The sequence below is a fragment of the Chiloscyllium plagiosum genome, chromosome 28, assembly GCF_004010195.1.
Source record: "Chiloscyllium plagiosum isolate BGI_BamShark_2017 chromosome 28, ASM401019v2, whole genome shotgun sequence".
Taxonomy (NCBI): Eukaryota; Metazoa; Chordata; class Chondrichthyes; order Orectolobiformes; family Hemiscylliidae; genus Chiloscyllium; species Chiloscyllium plagiosum.
Window position 1 is genome coordinate 36,488,055 of NC_057737.1, and position 19,507 is coordinate 36,507,561.

At 43.9% G+C, this 19,507-nt stretch overlaps 1 long non-coding RNA gene across 1 annotated transcript in view; it reads left to right on the forward strand.

Annotated features, from left to right (window-relative positions):
* The first annotated feature begins 262 nt into the window (after positions 1–262).
* The window catches only part of LOC122564119, a 21,767-nt gene continuing 2,522 nt past the window's right edge, over positions 263–19,507 (forward strand). The window contains exons 1-2 of the long non-coding RNA XR_006315824.1: positions 263–416; positions 17,345–17,605. This is a non-coding gene — a long non-coding RNA (uncharacterized LOC122564119). The remainder of the gene's footprint in view (positions 417–17,344; positions 17,606–19,507) is intronic.

A 19,507-nucleotide genomic window follows, 5' to 3' on the forward strand; every position in this document is an offset into this window, starting at 1 on the left:
TGATGATTCATGGGTCAAAATGAACTATGAGCAGGACTGAGTATTTGAAAACAATAAGGGATTGCATTGTGCTCTTTCTGTTGATTGACTGAGCACATTCAGAGCGGCTATGCTCAGCAACTACAGGTCAGAGAGTTAAGGTTAACATGGATTGGACCCTCTGCCCTCTATCCTCTCCAAATGCAGTTCGATTTTTAGGGCGTACAGTTGCTGAACATGCCTGAATATTTTACACCTTCTCTCTCTCTCTCAGCAGACTATCGACTATTGGAAGAAAAGAATCTTTAAATTATCTGAATGGAAAATGGAGTTTTCAAGGAGTCAATTTTGACCATTGAAGCCTGAAATACAGACAGTAACATGAACATGGTATACATTTCTTCCATGGATTTTCTATCCAACCAAGAACTTCTGCAGTATGTTGTGTTTCTATGCTACTTTTTATACATGATCTAAAATTATATGTAACCAGATAATCTGTATTCTAGTTCACTTGAAACACTTGCAGACTCCACAAAAATAATTGATTTTTAATCCAAAGAATAAGAACGTTATGTGACATTTTGCTTTTCAAAACAGTAACTCCAGACCTCTGGAGTTGCCGTTCATTGTTATACATCCCAAAAGGCCCATTCAGTTCGCAGAGGAATTATTTCATCGTCTAACACCACAACTCGTCTTGGGACTCTTCTTCTTCCCTCTCCCAATTCACCTGCCTCCAGTTTCCATCAATCCCTGTAACATTCTGTATGACTGTCTCCCCCAGTATCACTACTGGGCAATTGGCTCTCTCTCTCATGATGAAACAGTGCTGTAGTTGTCATATCACTGGACTAGTAATATCCTCGGCATATGGTTTTAAATCCCACCATGACAGATGGTGACATTTAAATGCAATAAAAACATTTGGGAATTAGAAATCAAGCCGACTGGTGACCATGCAACTGGTGTTGATTGTTCTAAAAATCCAATTTGGTTCAGAGATGGTAATCTGTCGGCCTCACCAGGCTTGGCTTATATGTGACTCCAGACCTACTGTGATGTGGTTGACTTTTAACTGCCCTTTGAAATGGCCGAGCAAGGCTCTCCATTTTATCAAAATCGCTACAAAGTTCAAAAGGAAATGAAATCAGACAGACCATCCTATATCGACTTAGAGCTGGAAACGGCAAAGCAAGTCCATAGACCCTGCCTGGTCATCCTTACTAACAACTTGGGGGGTGAGTGCCAAACTTAGGAGAACTGTCCTACAGACTAATAAAGCAATCCCTGGGTATGTTTTGTCCCTCCAGTAGGGCAACGCCTCCAGATGTGACCGTCCAGTGATATATAGTTGGGAAGGAGTTGCCTGAGGAGTACCCAACATCCAGACCCCATGAGATCTGATAGCATCAGGTCAAACATGGTGTGGTCAAACCTCCTGCTGATTACCTATCACCCCCTCCGCCGTCTACTTAGCTCAGCTCATGAAACATCCATCAGCCACGTTGACCATCACTTGGAGAAGGCACTAATGGGGGAACAACAGCATGTTCTCTGGGTGGGGAACATCAATGTATATCAGCAGGGGCAGTTTGGTAGCACCAGTAATCTTCCAATTGGTTGAATCCGAAAGGATAAAGCTGCTATACTGGGTTTGTCCTGAGGGAACCAACAAGAGAGAAAACAAATTTGACTTCATCCTCACCAATTTGCTTGCTGCAAATACATCTGCCATGACAGTATCAGTAAGAGTGACCATCACATAGGCCTTGTCTGTATACTGCCCATTGTATTGTGTGGCACTACCAATGTGTTAAATGGGCAGACTTTGAACAGCTCTAGCAACTCAAAATGAAACACTTCCCAGCCATAGCAGAATTTTTTTCTTCAAACACCATCTGTAACCACATGACTCAGCATCTTATCCCTTTCGAGTGATATCATCAAGGCAGGGGACCAATCCTTGTTCAATGAAGGAGGGTGTGTCGGGAGCAGAACCATGAATACCTAAAAATGAGGCATCAGCCTGGTGAAGCTACAGGAAGGACTATCTGTGTACTGAATGGGTGTGCTACTACAGGACTGAGAAATCCCAAAACCAACTGATCAGATCTTTACAATCTTGCCACATCCACTTCTAAATGATGGTGGACAATTCAACAGGAGGAAGAGGTTTCACAAATATCCTCATCCTCAACGATGGGGAAGCTTAACACCTCAGTACAAAAGTCAAGATTAGAGTGGTGCTGGAAAAGCACAGCCGGTCATGCAGCATCCGAGGAGCAGGAAAATCGACATTTTGGGCAAAAAGCCTTTCATCAAGAATGAGGCTGGGAGATAAATAGGAGGGGCGTGGGGCTAGAGAGGAGGTATCCAATAGGTGGATGGAGGTGGAGGTGAAGGTGATAGGTCAGAGAGGAGGGTGGAGCGGATAGGTGGGAAGGAAGATGTCATGAGGACAGGTCATGGGGAAGGTTGGAACTGGGGGGAGGTGGTGGGAGGGGAAATGAGGAAACTGGTGAAGTCCACATTGATGCCGTAGGGTTGAAGTGTTCCGAGGTGGATGATGAGGTTCTTCCTCCAGGCGTCGGGTGGTGAGGGAGCGGCAGTGGAGGAGGCCCAGGACCTGCATGTCTTCGGCAGAGTGGGAGGGGGAGTTGAAATATTCGGCCACAGGGCAGTGTGGTTGACTGGTGCGGGTGTCCCAGAGATGTTCTCAAAGGCGCTCTGCGAGAAGGCGTCCAGTCTCCCCAATGTAGAGGAGACCGCATCGGGAGCAACAGATACAATAAATGACACTTGTGGAAGTGCTGGTGAAACTTTGATGGATGTGGAAGCCTCCTCTGGGGCCTTGGATGGAGGTGAGGGGGAAGGTGTGGATGAAGGTTTTGCAATTCCTGCAGTGGCAGGGGAAGGTGCCAGGAGGGGAGGGTGCGTTGTTAGGTGATGTGGACCTGATCAGGTAGTCACGGAGGGAACGGTCTCTGCGGAAAGCAGATAAGGGTGGGGAGGAAAATATATCCTTGATGGTGAGGTCCATTTGTAAGTGGCAGAAATGTTGGTGGATGATGTGATTTATGTGGAGGTTGGTGAGATGGAAGTTGAGGACCTGGAGCGTTCTGTCCTTGTTACGGTTGGAGGGGTGGGGTTCAAGGGCGGAGGTGCGGGACATTGATGAGATATGTTGGAGGCCATCTTCAACCAGGTGGGAAGGGAAATTGTGGTCATTGAAGAAGGAGGCCATCTGATGGGATCTGTGGTGGAATTGGTCCTCCTGGGAGCAGAGGTGGATGAATTGGGAATTAGTACAAACTCAAGGCTGAAGCACAATTCTTCGCTAGAAGTACTGAGTGGTTGATCCACTTAATCTCCTCTGAAACCCTGAGCTTCTCAGATGCCAACCAACAGACAATTTCATTCATTCCATAAGATATTAAGAAATATAAATGATTGGGATATAAGCATAGGAGGTATGTTTAGTAAGCTTGCAGATGACACCAAAATTGGAGGTTTAGTGGACAGCAAAGAAGGTTACCTTAAAGTACATTGGAATCTTGATCAGATGGGCCAATGGGACGAGGCGTGCATTAAGTATAGGAGTTGGAGGTCATGTTGTGGCTGTACAGGACATTGGTTAGGCCACAATTGGAATATTGTGTGCAATTTTGGTCTCCCTGCTGTAAGAAATATGTTGTGAAACTTAAAATGGTTCAGAAAAGATTTACAAAAATGTTGCCAAGGTTGGACAGTTTGAGCTATACAGCAAAGACTATGGGCCCTGACACCATTCCAGCAATATTCCTGAAGACCCGTGCTCCAGAGTGAGTTGTGCTTCGAGCTCAGCTGTTGTAATACAGACATAGCACTGTCACTCCCTGACAATGTGATGGTAATGAAGCTCGAGAGAACGTGCAGTCAATGAGAATCGGGCGGGGCAGGGGGGGAGCGGAGCTCTCCACTGACTTGAATCATGCCTGCCACAATAAAGGATGGTCTTCGTTGTTGGAGGTCGATTATTTCAGTCACAGGACCTGACCACAGGAGTTCCTCAGGGTAATGTCCTCAGCCCAACTATCTTCAACCGCTTCACCAACAACGTTACTTCCATCTTAAAAACATGGCAGCTGGGAGCTGAAGTAAGTGATACAGTCCCTTGAATTTGCAGCACAAATAATACGGTCATGGCTCATCTCATCTTGGCCTCAAATTCACTTTCCTGTCATTCTCCTTAATCCTTCGACCCATTTTAAATTAAAAATCCGTCTATCTCCTCAAATTTGCTCAACGTAGGTCAGAAGTGGGGCCGTTCACCAATCATTCCCCACTGTTCAGAGCTGTTCAGGACTCCTCAGATGCTGTGCTGGCCTGTGTCCAAACGCATTAAGATCTTGGCAACATTCAGACTTGGACTGATCAGGGGAAAATATTATAGAATCGCAGTGAAAGAGGCCATTTGGCCCATCAAGTCAGCACCAGCCTTGTGAAGAGCATCCAACTCTCTACCCTGTCCCCGTAACGTCACAGTTACCATGGCTAATCCACCTAGCATGCACATTTGTTGGTCAGTACGGACAATTTAGTGTGGCCAATCAAAACTAACTTGCACATTTTTGAATTGTGAGAGGAAACCAGAGCACCCAGAGGAAACCCGCACAGACATGGGGAGAACATGTAAAGTTCACACAGACAGTCACCCAAGGATGGAATTGAACTCAGGTTCCTGGCGTTATGAGGCAGCAGTGCTAACCGCTGAGCCACTGTGCTGCACTGTATTATGTGCCAGCCATTGTCCATGGTAAAGAAGAGACATGCATTCAATGACAGAGACCAGGAATTCAGAAGTGAATAATACACCCCTGACTCACCAAAATGTGTTGACTGTTTACAAGGCACAAGTCAGCAGTCTGGTGGAATATTGCTCACTTGCTTCAATGGGTGCAGTTCCAACAACACTCAAAGAAGCTGAATACCATCCGAGAGAAAGGAGCCTGCTTAATTGGCACTCTATGTACCACCTTCACCAGTCATTCCCTTCACCACTGACGCACAGTGGCAGCAGTGGGCACTTCTTTGCTAACACAATCCAAACCCATGCACTCTACTATTTAGAAGGTAAAGTCAGAAGGTGCATGGGATCAGCAGCAACCCCCCCCCCCCCCCCCCCCACTTTAAATTCCCCTCCAAGCCACAAAACATCCTGATTTGGAAACATGTTGCAATTCCTTCAATGTTGGGCAATCAAAATCCTGGAGCTCCTTCCTGAACTGTGCTGTGGTGTCCTTAAAAGCCAAGGGCTTCAGCGATTCAAGACAACAGCTCACTGCCACCTGCCAAGGGCAACTAAGGATGGACTGTAAATGCTGGCCCAGGCAGCGGAACCCACACCCCACGAGTGAATTAAAAAAACTCTCCTGCTATCATTGATGTGGGCTTTCTCTCTTCAATATTCTTTGGACTGTTACTGACTGCCTTCAGTTTCTGGAGTTAACGTGTTAGTTTGATATTAAGTCCCGTGAGGATCTGTTACAGTTATTTACTGGACCCAGCTGCCAGAATTCTATTTCTATTATGTCCCATTCACTGGTTAAATGTCCAGCTCCTTTCCACTTCTCCAGATCCTGCTGGTACGACCACATTGGGCCGAATGGCCTGCTTCGCTGCTGTACTGTTCTGTCTTTCACAACCAAAGGGGGAAATCAGGAGGGTTTCAATTGTGAAAATAAACATAGTCCCTGCCTCCCATTCCTGCATTATGTTTTAGTTGTATACTTCTTTGTCTGTTCTCACTCTCATGTATGCTTTGTTCATCCTGTATGTCACCATTAAACTATTGAAATCACTTTGGTACTGTATGGGTGAGGGTCATCCTGCCAGCTGAGGTGTTTGGCACTTTCAGACAGCCTTAGCTGACTCCTCAGACCGGGAGAAAGTGAGGACTGCAGATGCTGGAGATCAGAGCCGAGATTGTGGTGCTGGAAAAGCGCAGCAGGTCAGGCAGCAGCCAAGGAGCAGGAGAATCGACATTTCGGGCATAAGGTGTCCTTGAGCCTCATTCCTGAAGAAAGGCTTATACCCGAAACGTCGATTCTCCTGCTCCTCGGCTGCTGCCTGACTGGCTGTGCGTTTCCAGCACCACACTCTCGGCTCTGATTCTCAAACAGAGATGGGCTGGACTGACCAAACGTCAGTTGGGAGATTTGGGGATACCTGTACAGAGATAATGAAGAATTGTTAGCAATCATCTCGGTTGTGATATCACTTTCATGGGGATATGCTAATGAGGTAGAATATGAAACTAGCAGACATTGCCCAATCTAACCTGGAAGTATGTAGTGTAAAGGAGTGCACTATGCTTCCCTATAATCACAGTTCTACGGTTAATCTGCCTGCTGAGTAATCTGGTAATACATCTTCCAATACAGAAAACCTACATCCAGTCAGCAAATCTGGTATGAGGGAGGCAAACACATGATCACAACAATTTCCATATCGTCAAGACAAGCTCTTGCTTAATGACTTTGTGCGTGGATAGGCTGGACTGTGAAAGAAAGTTCAGCCTTGTGTAAACCTTAAACTGAGGACATGTTTCCAAGGAGACAATCCTGGTCAAAGGGTTGAATTTGTACTGATCACCTTGGCTTCTGGACAGCTCGACTGACATTAGTGTACTCTGCCACTTGCTTCCAGTTTCATTCCTCAAGCTGTGGGTTGATACAGTTGAAAGCCTGCTTCTCGTCCATCATTTGGACACTCACGGGGTGGACTGTGCTGCATTTTCCAGGGAAGGGACACCTCATCTTCTGAAAATCAGGCAGTTCCAAGGACACCAGCGGGCCTTCCCCTGGATTGAGCCCCCGCCCTGGGGGATGGGTAGTGAGAGATCTTGTTTCCCAGGAGGAGTCAGCCAATCAGAAGTCAGCAGCTACTGCGTATGACATTGTCATAATGGAGGCTGTGCCTGATTCTGAAACAGTAACCACAGAGCCCAAGGATCTGTGTGGGCTGCTGGGTAAGTGGTACCTGGTGGTGGAAAACGTTGGGGGAGAGGGATAGACTTTTGGGAAGGTCACATGACCGCATGCCTGTTTGTAGCTAGGTTTGTCCCTTTGGGTGGAGGATCATCAGTAGTCTGTAATTGACCACGTAAGGACCAGCCATGTGAGAAGGTCAATCATGGACCTACTCACCCTGAACTTCATTCCAGTGAAACCAGGAAGGGGGCTGGGATCAGTGACACCACCACTCCAGCGAATTAAATACCCTTCCCACCTCCTACCCTGACACTCCCCAATGCAGAGGATTCTACCTTTCTGAGCAGATACCCACCTTAATGGAAGAGCAAATGGTTCCTGAACTGCTCGATTACAGCGAGATTTCACTGGCAAGGTCATTGACTGCTGAAAAGGGTCAGATTCCTTTCTTCGATTGTCGATAATTAGGCTTTGAAAACTTGGAAAGAAAGATCACATAAAACATGGCTCCACTAAATCAATGTAAGAATACATTGGCTCCAATGTTCACCATGCATCAATTCCAGCTCACCACCCTTCATATTTCCCAACACTATTTGTCCATCAGGTCCCTGCTGGTGTTGCACAGAGATGCCAATAAACACCAATAGTATTCTATCTCTGAATTTCCTGGTTTTACACCAGCACTGCACTGAGAAAACATTAAAGCTAGAGACATCAGCAGCTTTGAGTCTGAACTGAGCTTCACGTTTCCGTAATAGCTATAAGAGTTGGCAACAGTGGTTTAGGAATGTTTTTCTTTGTTATTCAGAATACATAGACTTGGGTTTGCTTCTGACTAACAGCTGGCTTGGAAAACTGCTGGAAATTTTCCACTGTTCCTCAATCTGTAGTGAGAGCCTCCCAGCAGCAGGTATGACCTTCCCTACATGGAACACAATATGGACCAGATGTTGGATGCATTGAAGACGAAGCAGTCCATATATAGTCTGAACAGTAATCCTTGCATTTTAAAAAAAGTGTCATAAAATGGGAATTAAAAAAAAGAAATAACATAAATCTGGGTCTGAAGATACGGGAATTTTCCTGCAGATTGTACAGTCCCAGATCATCCTGCTGCCACCATTTCTTCTCTCTACCTCCTTCCCAGTTGATCAGCTCCCTCCTTCCACTTCTTTTTTCTCACCATCAGATGGCTCTTCCTCTCCCAGAAGTAATTTGAGGATCATTGCTAGTGACACAAATTGAACTCTGTTTTGCTGGTGACTCTGCCTGGGGACTACATCAAAACATGACTGACTGACTGAGACCTGAAGTCCACTCTCAGATACTGTTTTGGTCACCCATTCTATCCTGGGGCTGGTTCCAAATTTTAGGCCCTTTTTAATTGCTACATTGGCAATCCTGTTGTTATAAACTGCATAAACATCTCGCTTGTTGTGGGCAGTGGTGTGGGAGATCCTCCAACATTTCAATAAAAAAAGACTTCTACCTCACAAAAGAGTTGGTTATATCTTGGAAATGGCAGTCATCTAATTTCATTGACAGCAACATGGTTTGTGTTAGTGTCAGTTCATACTTTCTTCAAGGCAGAATAATTCAAACATGCTGATGTTACTTAGGCGCAGGCCCGAAGCTCAAACACAATACAGATGTTCACCGAGGGACTCGGTAATAACCCTTCATTATAAGACGTGAAAGCCACATTGTCAAGAGCAGATCCCATCGGCATGCTGTCAAATCCTCCACATGCTACTGAAACATGTAGGTAGGAAATTAATGGCATCTCTCTGTCAGGAAAATGTTGATGGCGAGACTTACTGCACTGCCATCTGTGCTTTCTGTCATGTGGCGCAGTGTTGATTAGTGTTAACCTAAGCGTGTGATAAAGTGAACACTCCCTGTGGAGATGTGCTAATGAAATAAAGGAAGATTTTTATTGTGAACTCGATGGGCATTCAGAATATTGGAACATCGTAGACTTAAGCTGTAAAAGGTTAATGTGCTGATTTGCCTCTTAACCAAAGGCAGCAAGAACAATTTCATGAATTAACTTACTTATCCTTTTAGGAGTGACTCCCTTTTCTCAGTGAAATGCAAAGCGTTCCACCAACACTCAAAGTGGTGCATTTTTTGAGATTGGATACAGGACATTGTATTCCTGCTGTTCTAGGCCCTGCCACTATATGACTACAGGGTACCACATCTATTCAGTCTGTAAGTATGACCCTGCACTGCTGGTAGCTTGCTACTTTAAATCTCAGTCTTACTGACATCTCTATCCTTTGCCTGCTGTACTTATTCACTGCAGCTCAACATAAACTTGAGGAACAGCATCTCTTCTTTTGATTAGACACTTTAAGAGAGAAAGCCATCTTGACTTAACATTAACTGTAAACTCTACCACCACCTCACCCTTCGAGCTTTGTCTCCTTTTATCTGCAATTATCTACTTTAAGTTTAAATAAAACAAAGAACTTGTGGCTGCGAGAGATCTGAAACAAGCCAAAACAGAAATTGCTAGAGAAACTCAGCAGGTCTGACAATATCTTTTATTTGATTTGATTTGATTTATTGTTGTCACATTTACCGCAGTACAGTGAAAAGTTTTGTATTGTGAGCAGTACAGGCAGATCATAACGTACGAGGACATACGGATCATACAGATGGTTTAGACAGAGTAAGGCATACCAGGTTATCATTACACAGGAAATGCACAAAAGCAAGATTAACGTTAGATTGAAATTTGAGAGGTCCATCCTTCCATCTAATCACGGTAGGGAAGAAGCTGTTCTTGAACCTGTTGGGGTGTGCGTTCAAGCTTTTGTACCTTCTGCTGATGGAAGAGGTTGGAAGAGAGTATTATCGGGATGGGAGGGTCTTTGATGATGTTGGCAGCCTTTCCGCGGCTACAGGAAGTGCAGATGGAGCCTATGGATGAGAGGTTGGCTTCTATGATAGTCTGAGTTGTGTTCACAACCTTCTGTACGTTTCTTACAGTCCTGGGCGGAGCGGTTACCTTACCAGGCCATGACATACCCAGATAGAATGCTTTCTGTGGTGCATCTGCAGAAGTTGGTGAGGCACCTTATGGACATGCTGAATTTCCTTAGCCGCCTGAGGAAGAAGAGGCATTGTTGTGCCTTCTTGACTGTCGCATCTACGTGGGAGATCCAGGATAGATTGTTGGTTATCTGATGCTAGAAACCTGATGCTTTTGACTGTCTCTACCTCAGCTCCATGGATGTAGATAGAAGAATGTCCTCCTTTATTCCTGAGGTCAATGATGAAGGGTCCTATCCAGACTTCAACTCCCCTTCTCCTCTGATACTGCTTGACCTGCTGTGCTTTCCCCAGCTCCACATTTTATCAACTCTGACTTTCCAGCAACTCAGTCCTCACTATCTCCAAGTTTCTGTACGATGGCAAAGCTTAGAGCCTAGGTTAGAACTCAGGGTGGGAGGACAATGTGGCTGGAAGAGGGATAGAGTTTGATGTGGAACACTACAAATCCTCCTTCTACAGAAGTGACGTGTTAAACATAAAAGAAAAAATGTTCACCGCTCCAGTCTGGGTAGTCACTTCCATGATTTAGGAATGGTGGGTTTGATGCCTACAGTCCTTGGTCACTCATGCTTTAAAATGCCATCTTTAGGATACAACTTCACCACTTAAGTGAGGTCCCCTCTCCTCCACTTGGGAGTGGTCCACCTTCAAGTGGTTTCAGGCCTGTTCAGGTCATACTGGAGAAATCATTTGTACACTTTGATTTTGTCTTAGTCAGGTAACCTCTGATATTGTTCTTACAGTTCAGGAAGAGTAGCTATTGAAGCTCCCATATTGCTGGATCCCATAACTTGAATTAAAGGACTGGTTGTGATACCAATGGCGCACAACTTGGACACAGTTCCATAAATTGTTGTACACCTTGTGTCCCTAATGAAAAATAATGCATACCCACAATGTCACTGGCTGCTTAGAAGTCCATGAATTTATGTCAATCTGTTAACAGATTTCTGAGCACAGCTTCAGAGTAGCTGCTCAAACTCATTGCATCAATATGTTGTTTTCTGAGGATTTCTTTTCAGCTCTTTCTTGCTATGACTCTATGTCACATAAAGTCATACTTTTTTGTGACCCATTTTATTGTCTTTTAATTACGTGGCTGTCCTGTTCAAAGCTGTACTCTCACTAGGCCTCAATCTCACCGCTGCGCTTGAACAAGCGCGTTATCTCTAACACTCTTATCAATCCCTAATGTTAAAGTGAAGGAGACAGTTTAATAATCCTCACAATAAGGCCGATTTCTCTTGCTGTGCCAGCACAGTTTAAAAATCAACTTGCAGGCTCTTGCTGGTTTTAGCAAGCCTGTGTCTTGACTGAATTTCCCATCATGCCTTTCTGTTCTCAAACCCACAATGCAGTTTTTCAGTCAGGGTGCTATTTCTTCTTCAATGTTCAATTCCACAGCCATGAGTCAAATCCAATGTCAGGACTTTGCCACAATGGGTTTGCATTCAATAATCTGAAATAAGGAACGCAGCAGTTTCATGATCCAAAGCAATTAATACAAGAGTAAATAATGCATTGGATTATGACATGGAATGGGGACACAGTTCAATTAACTTTCCTTTCCACATTTAAACCCTGCTCCCTCTAAATTGTACTTGCTGTAGTTGAATATTTTCTTTTAAATATTGCAGCGATGTCAAATAACAGGCATTGTAAAACAAGAATTCTCCACTGTGGTGAAATGTCACTTTCCTTTCTTGATTTGATAAAAATGTACAATTTTTAAGGGGTTTGTTAAATGATATAATCAACATTTACCTTACGAGGTGATTAAAATGAGCTTGATGGCAGGTACGTGATGAAAGGTAGAGAAAGATAGACCAAATTAATTTAAGAAATAAGGATGTAATAAAGATTTCCCACTAGAAGTGTTTTCAAGCACACATCGTGCGATTCCCCAAAGTGTTCACAGGCAGCTTTTAACAGTGACATTCATTCTCTTTTATTGCTTCAATTACTGATTGTACTAGGGTAAAAACTGCTGGAGAGAATTTCTTTAAACTTCACAACAAATTTTATGGCTGATCGAAGTGTGTATTGATGATGCTCAGAAATCAAGCCCATCATTATAGGCAAAATCAGCAGGACCTATTCTGAACTGCATATTGGGTGGAGTCACCCACCATAACACCCAGTCAATATTAATGCATCACAACACCCCAAAACTCACCCTACCGTCAGTAACAAGTATAATTCAGCACACAAAGATACGTAGGTTCATCTATAGATTTAGATCTTGCGTTATCACTTTTCACTTTCCCAAAATGCTTTACAGCAGATAATTTGTGCATATCCAGTTTCCACCACTAACAATCTGGCAAATAAACAAGTTGTGTGCTTTACTGATGCTGGTTGAGGGATAGATATTTGCCAGGACACAAGGATAACTCCCTTGTTTTCCTTGGGATACTACTGAGGGTTTTTGATTTCTGCCTGAGATGGAAAACAAGATTTTGTTTTAATCTATAGTTTGAAAGGTATCAGTGTTAAGAGCACAGACCTCCCTGAGTTTTACACCGGAGTGACAGACTAGATTCTGTGCTCTTTTCTTTGGAGTGGGAGCATATATACACGAATTTGTGAAATGGAAGTAGGAGCCACTCATAGCGAAGGGTGATCTTGAGTGACACATCCCTACTTTAATAATTCCCAGTCTTCCACATTGATTGGAATATGTGTACTATCACATACGGCATGTGATCTCTTCATTATAATAGGAAAGTTAGGAGAGGGACCACTAAAGTCTTTGATATTATGAAAGGCTGGGTTGAGACATATTGTATCTGTTGTTGAATATGGTAGTATTAGAAAGGAACAATATTAGATCATTAGAAGTGATCAGGAGATTAGAAACATGTTTATATAGAAGATGATTAGAAGTTAGAATGTTTGGCTATGGTGTAGAACATGAGTTCTTTTTAAAAAGAGTGTGCTCGCTGCTGGGCAATGATGCATAAATACAAGTTTTGTTGTTGTATTATTGAACTAATTGTCTAGAAAAGCAAAGTCTAATCCCAATCTGCTCCCACACCACAAAACCTGTCCTCATTGATTAAGATCATTGGCAGGATCCTGGAAAATGTGGACCATTTTCCAAAACGTGGAAGTCTCCTCTCCACCAAGGTAGAGTTAGGTGGAGAAATTCGGTATCGCCTCCAATGTGTTGGCTCAGAATTCAGCCAACTGAAGAAAAGATTATTTGAGGAGCAGGATTTCAAATGTAAAACGAAGGACCTGTTTAACCGGGCAGCAGTGATCTCTGTGCCCCTATCTGCTTCAGAGACTTGGACATTCAATAGCAGACACCTCAACATGCTGGAGAAATTCCACAAGTGGTACCTTTTCATTACCCAAATCTGGTGACAAAAAAAATGTGATCCAACAGCAATATCCCCTTCCAATGTGACTTTGCCCCAAATAAAGAGCACAATTGTTTTGATGGTGATGATAAATCCACTGTTGTAACGTGTCATAATATGAGGTGATGCCTGGGGACTAACCACTGGTAACTTGTGGTTGAGGTACAATGCTGCTTCCAATCCTCCATTCTATGTGAGTCTATAGGGCTGCTCAACAGGCTGTGGTGGACAATTGACCATAACTAAGTCTCACAGAAAATGCTTTTATCCTTGATAGCAGGATGTAGTTTATCACCACTGTATCATAGTATGCAACCCAAGGGTTGCAAAGTGCCAGTCTCCATCTTCATTGGGACTACGTGATGCATGACACACTAATGGAAACTTGTTACTGCTTTTATAAATGAGCAACCAAACATCACCACAGAGATTGAAGTGCTGTGACTGTAATATGTATGTATGCAGAGCTACAATAAAACTCATTGAATCTTTCATTCATCCATTACCTATGTCTAGTTCTTCTGTTATGGGATGTAAATTAAGCACTGTCTCATAGGTACAAATACCTAATTGAAAGTAACAATATGGTTACCAATCGTAGTTAAAGATTGTGGTGGTGAGCAATGATCACCGTTCATAAACCAACCCGAGATCTCAGACCCTCGTTAAGCCCACTGAAGGTCAGCTAGACGACAGTCCTAGACTTGGTTTAATGTCACCATTTGGAACAAGGGCAGGGGTGGGAATGAAGTGAACCTGGGGGGAGGAGTCGTACCAGCAGAGATTCTCGTCAAGAGTCTGAGGGTTAAGGTCCAGGCTGAGGCCAAACAGCAGCTCAAACCCAACCAGAACCTACCAAATACCAAAAATATTGATGAAAGTAAGGTCAACGCAAAGCAGAGAGCGGATTGGTAGGTAGTCTAGATATTATTTTCACCACTTTGAAGCTGCATTAAGGAATGGTGAGAGTTCCCGTTTATTAAAATCTAAATTTACATACTTCTCTACTTGGCTTAAATTTTCCCTAGATGCTGCCTGACCTGCTGCGCTTCTCCAGCAACACATTTCCATCTCTGACTCCAGCATCTGCAGACCTCATTTTCTCACCAAAAATATTGATGAAAGTAAGGTCAACGCAAAGCAGAGAGCAGATTGGTAGGTAGTCTAGATGTTATTTTCACCACTTTGAAGCTGCATTCAGGAATGGTGAGAGTTCCCGTTTATTAAAATCTAAATTTACATACTTCTCTACTTGGCTTAAATTTAAGGTAATATTATCTTCGCTTAAGGTACGGCAACGGAGCTCAGTCCTAGATGTTGCACAGCCTGCAGTATGAAGGAAAATCTTCCACACTCTGAGCAGTTTGGGTGGCCACATCTGCAGAAAGTGCCATTGGTTTGATTGGATTAAGTGCCAGGTTTCGGAGCTGAAGTGTCTGCTGGAGGCACTGTGGGTGGACCCACAAGGTTGCGAGGTATATAGAGAACTTGTTGTTATTATGGTCAGCCCACAGCTTAATGAAGTCCAATCGGAGAGGGAATGGGCAACGATCAGTCAGAAGAGGGGCAGGTACATTGTCAGGAAAGCTTGAGAGTGTAAATCATTCCAGATCTGATTTTCCTATTTGGTAAACGATGGAAGTGACAGTTTCTTGGGGGAATGCAAGCAGGGCACAGTTACACAAGTGACGGGGAGAGGGAGAGGAAGAACTGTAAAGGTAGGAGACTCAATAGTGAGCATTTTTAGATTAGATTACATTACAGTGTGGAAACAGGCCCTTCGGCCCAACAAGTCCACACCGCCCCGCCGAAGCGCAACCCACCCATTCCCCTACATTTACCCAACACTACGGGCAATTCACCTGACCTGCATATCTTTGGACTGTGGGAGGAAACCGGAGCACCCGGAGGAAACCCACGCAGACACAGGGAGAACGTGCAAACTCCACACAGTCAGTCGCCTGAGTCGGGAATTGAACCCGGGTCTCTGGCGCTGTGAGGCAGCAGTGCTAACCACTGTGCCACTGTGCCGCCCACTTTTTTTTTATAAAAATGTTCTTTTCTTTTTAAAGAGCAATCCTCCCAGACCCATTCCCCTACTTTTACCCCTGACCAATCCACCTTACACTATGGGCAATTTAGCATGGCCAATCCACCTTAACCTGTACATCTTTGGACTGTGAGAGGAAACCGGAGCACCCGGAGGAAACCCACGCAGACACGGGGAGAATGTGCAAACTCCACACTCAGACAGTTGCCCGAGGCGGGAATTGAACCTGGGTCCTGGTGCTGGGTTCTAAGGATGGTTTCTTTAACTCCGTAGATCCAGCATGTTCCTTAATGGCTTCAGGGCATTCTGAAGAAGGATGGCGGTGGCATGGGGAAATGGATCTGTACAAGTCCAATGCCACTGGTGGCACAGTGGCTCAGTGGTTTGCACTGCTGCCTCCCAGCACCAGGGACCCAGATTCGATTCCAGCCTCAGTCTGTGTGCAGCTTGCACATTCTCCCTGTGTCTGTGTGGGTTTCCTCTGGGTGCTCTGGTTTTCTCCCACAGTCCAAAGATGTGCAGGTCAGGCGGATTGGTCACACCAAATTGCCCCTAGTGTCCAGGGATGTGTGGGTTAGATGGATTAGCCATGGGAAATGCAGAGTCACAGGGGTAGGATATGAGGTGAGTCTGGGTGCGTTGCTCTTTGGAGGGTCAGTGTGGACTTAATGGGCTGAATGGCCCATTTCCACACTATAGAGATTCTATGATTGTAACTGAAATGGGACCAATGTCCTTGGGGAGAAGTTGGCTAGTGCTATTGATGAGGTTAGAATAATGGGCAGAGGATAGGATACAGAGTGAAAATGTGGTAGTGGGTGATGATAGACAATGTAGAACAAAGAAGTGAGTCAATGTGGAAGACAAAACATATATAGTCAAATTTAATCAGAGAATCACCGTATTATAACAGCACAGAAGGAGGCCACAAAGCCATTGTGTCTGCTTTTCAAATAAACCTCACTCCTTCCTGCCCATCTTCTGCTTTTCCCCTATCCCCTTGCTAACTCAGCTTGCTTATAATGTATACTCCTAAATGCTCTTCCGTTATGATAGACTCTAACGTTTCCCCAATGACAGATGTTAAGCTAACTAACTTACAATTATACATTCTTCAACCCCCTCCCATTTTGAACAAGAATGTTATGTTGGAAGCTTTTCAATCCCTGAGGACTTTTCCAGAATCTAAGCATTCTTGGAAGATTATTGCCAGTATCCACTATTTCTTCCTTTAATGCTCTGCAATGGAAAAATAAAACATGGAGGAGTTGAGAAGTATTTCGGCCACAGTAACCCATTGCTGTCAGAGGGTTATCCAGCACAGCAACGCATTGCTGACTTAATCTCCTCCCTGTGGCTCTGTGGGGGCATTTTTGTATCTGAATCTGAAGATAATGGGCTCAAATGCCACTCCAGAGATTGAACTGCAAACATCTATCACAATCTCTGTCTTTTAAATGAGACATTCCACCCTGTCTGACTTTCCATCGCGATGGTAAAAACTCCATACTGATTCTTTGCCGATGCATATAAGCAAGTCTTTCCTTTTTGGGTGCAAAGCTCTGTTTTGGGGACAATACCACACCAGTTAAATAAACTGGGCTGGGAGTCATGCTGGTGTCTCTGTATAATGTCATGACTTCTTAAAATTATTTATCAAACTTTTAACGTTGTACTTGAACTCCGTTAACATTGAAATGGTTAATGCTGATTAGAACTAAGAACCAGAATGATACAAGTGCATTGTTTAATAAATAGTTAGAATGCAACAGCAGTTGTATTAAATTATACTGTCACTATTGATTCTATGCAGACAGTACATGGTTCTGGGAGAATCAGAGACTGTGGAGAGGAGTCAGCAGCACATTGATGTTATAAATGCTAATGCATTTTGTTCAATTTTCTTTCAGATTTCCTAATTCCATCAAGATATGGGGGTGTCCGAATCTATGAAGATATTACAGGCTGGATGGAAGCTGATGAACACAGCAATCAAGAAACGCCATGAAATGTGGCTCAAATACTGTTGAGAGTCATTGTGAATTCTATTATAGCAAGAGATTGCATTGGACCAAAGTTGTAAAATTTATTTTGTTGTATTCTATCCTCCAGAGTTTCAGAAAATGAAAAAAAAAATCAGCTCCTAGTCAGTTTGACAAAGCTACAAGCATGTGAGTACAGACAGATTGGCTTGTATTGTCACTGGGGGACAGTGATTTCTGTATCAGTAAGCTGCCTCAAAGACGGTGCTGGTTTGATTGGTTGATGATGTGTACGGCCAGGCTTGTTTATGCCCTAGCTTTAAATTTGCAGCATTATGGATTAAGTGCTCAGTGTGTCCTCCTGGTGAACTCTCGGATGCTCTCAGCTAGGTTTTAGTTGCATTGTGGACACCAGTCCACTGGGAGCTGTGTCTGAGTGGAGCCAGCGTGATATAATGTGGAAATGTGTGATGGCCAGTCAAAAAAGGAGGGAGTTCCCAAATAAGGAAGGAATCACATCCCACGCCTCAAAGACCGAAATGACAGCAATCAAACTCACTGTCTCATTGGACAGTTAATCAGAGTAAGATCTCCAAACCGTGTGGTTTAAAGGAAAGGTTTACTTTTATTGTTCCATCAGGTTTTCTGTGAGTGAGAAGAAATTTCCATTCCTAAAACTCGGCTGATTCCATATCCATGCCTCAGCAATAAAAGGACACAGTATAGAGATGTGACCTTTCCTATGATACCATGACCGAAGATGATTAAAGCACGTGCCTCTTAAACAGGAGGTTTTAACTTCAATTGTGCCTTAAGGGTTTAGCCTTGATAATATTGGGAGTGATAACAACCCAAAGGCCTTGGCTAATGCCCCCTGCACATAGATTTAAAGTGCACCTCTGCAGCAGATAGTATTTAAATGAATAAAGCAGCAATTAATATTGATCATAAAACAAATGCCCATTGCTGTAAAAACCCGTCTGGGTCAATCATTTTTTTACGGAAGCAAATCAGCCATATCCAACCTGGCCCACATGGTCAACTGTTCTCAAGAAATGGCCTAGCAAGTCATTCAATCATTGAAATGAAACTTGGGTGGAAAACCCATAATCCACGTAGACACTGGAGATGACAGTGGTATTGTGTGAGCATGTTCAGGAATGGGCATGGGGCAGAAGCTTTTATTAAACTGTATTCAATCTATCCATAGCAAGCAGATCCACCTGCCCAATGACCTTTTAGTGAGACCTCCTACACACTGCATATCTTACACCCCCATATCACCCTTAGTAAGATCATCAGCTATCCTCTTGATAGCTGCTTTCCTTATATTGTACCTTTTCCCAAATATTCATTCCGTCCTTGAAGGCTCACATTTTGATTTGTAAACCTGCAATCCACTCCTTCCCTGCCCTGTTTCTCAGAGTGAGGGTTCAATCATTGGCCGTGCTTTCCATCCAGTTGAAGAACAGGTAGGATGATTAAAATCCATGTACTTTACATTTGGGAATGGGGTGAAGATTGTTCATTCCTTTTCCTTTGGGGAGCTTCCCCACAGTGGAATGTTGTCTTCTGCTTGCTGTGGTTGGCTGCACCATTTCTTGTGTTCCCTTGGTTGTGTTTTGGCTGAATGTGGCCTGGTATCTTCAGGTCTGGTTTCTGTTTGAGGGCTAGGAGCCATCTTCCAATATCCCTGATCTCATACCATGTGTTATGTCCTTGATGGAGTTGATCTGTGCAGAGATCCCTGCTGTGAGTTCCCTTAATATTGTTAGAGCTGCTTCTGTCATACTCTCAGGTGTGGTGGTCTGCCCTAGTCTGTCTCTTGGTGAAATGATGGGATCGTTAAGTCTCTGAGGGGTTCTTTGTCCCTGGATCTCCCAAGGTCTGATCTTGCCTGGGAGCGTCAGTCTCCCGGGGAGATTGTTTGATCTTCTTCCCCAAAGTGACAATCGACAATAGACAATAGGTGCAGGAGTAGGCCATTCTGCCCTTCGAGCCTGCACCACCATTCAATATGATCATGGCTGATCATCCTTAATCAGTTTCCTGTTCCTGCCTTATCTCCATAACCCTTGATTCCACAATCCT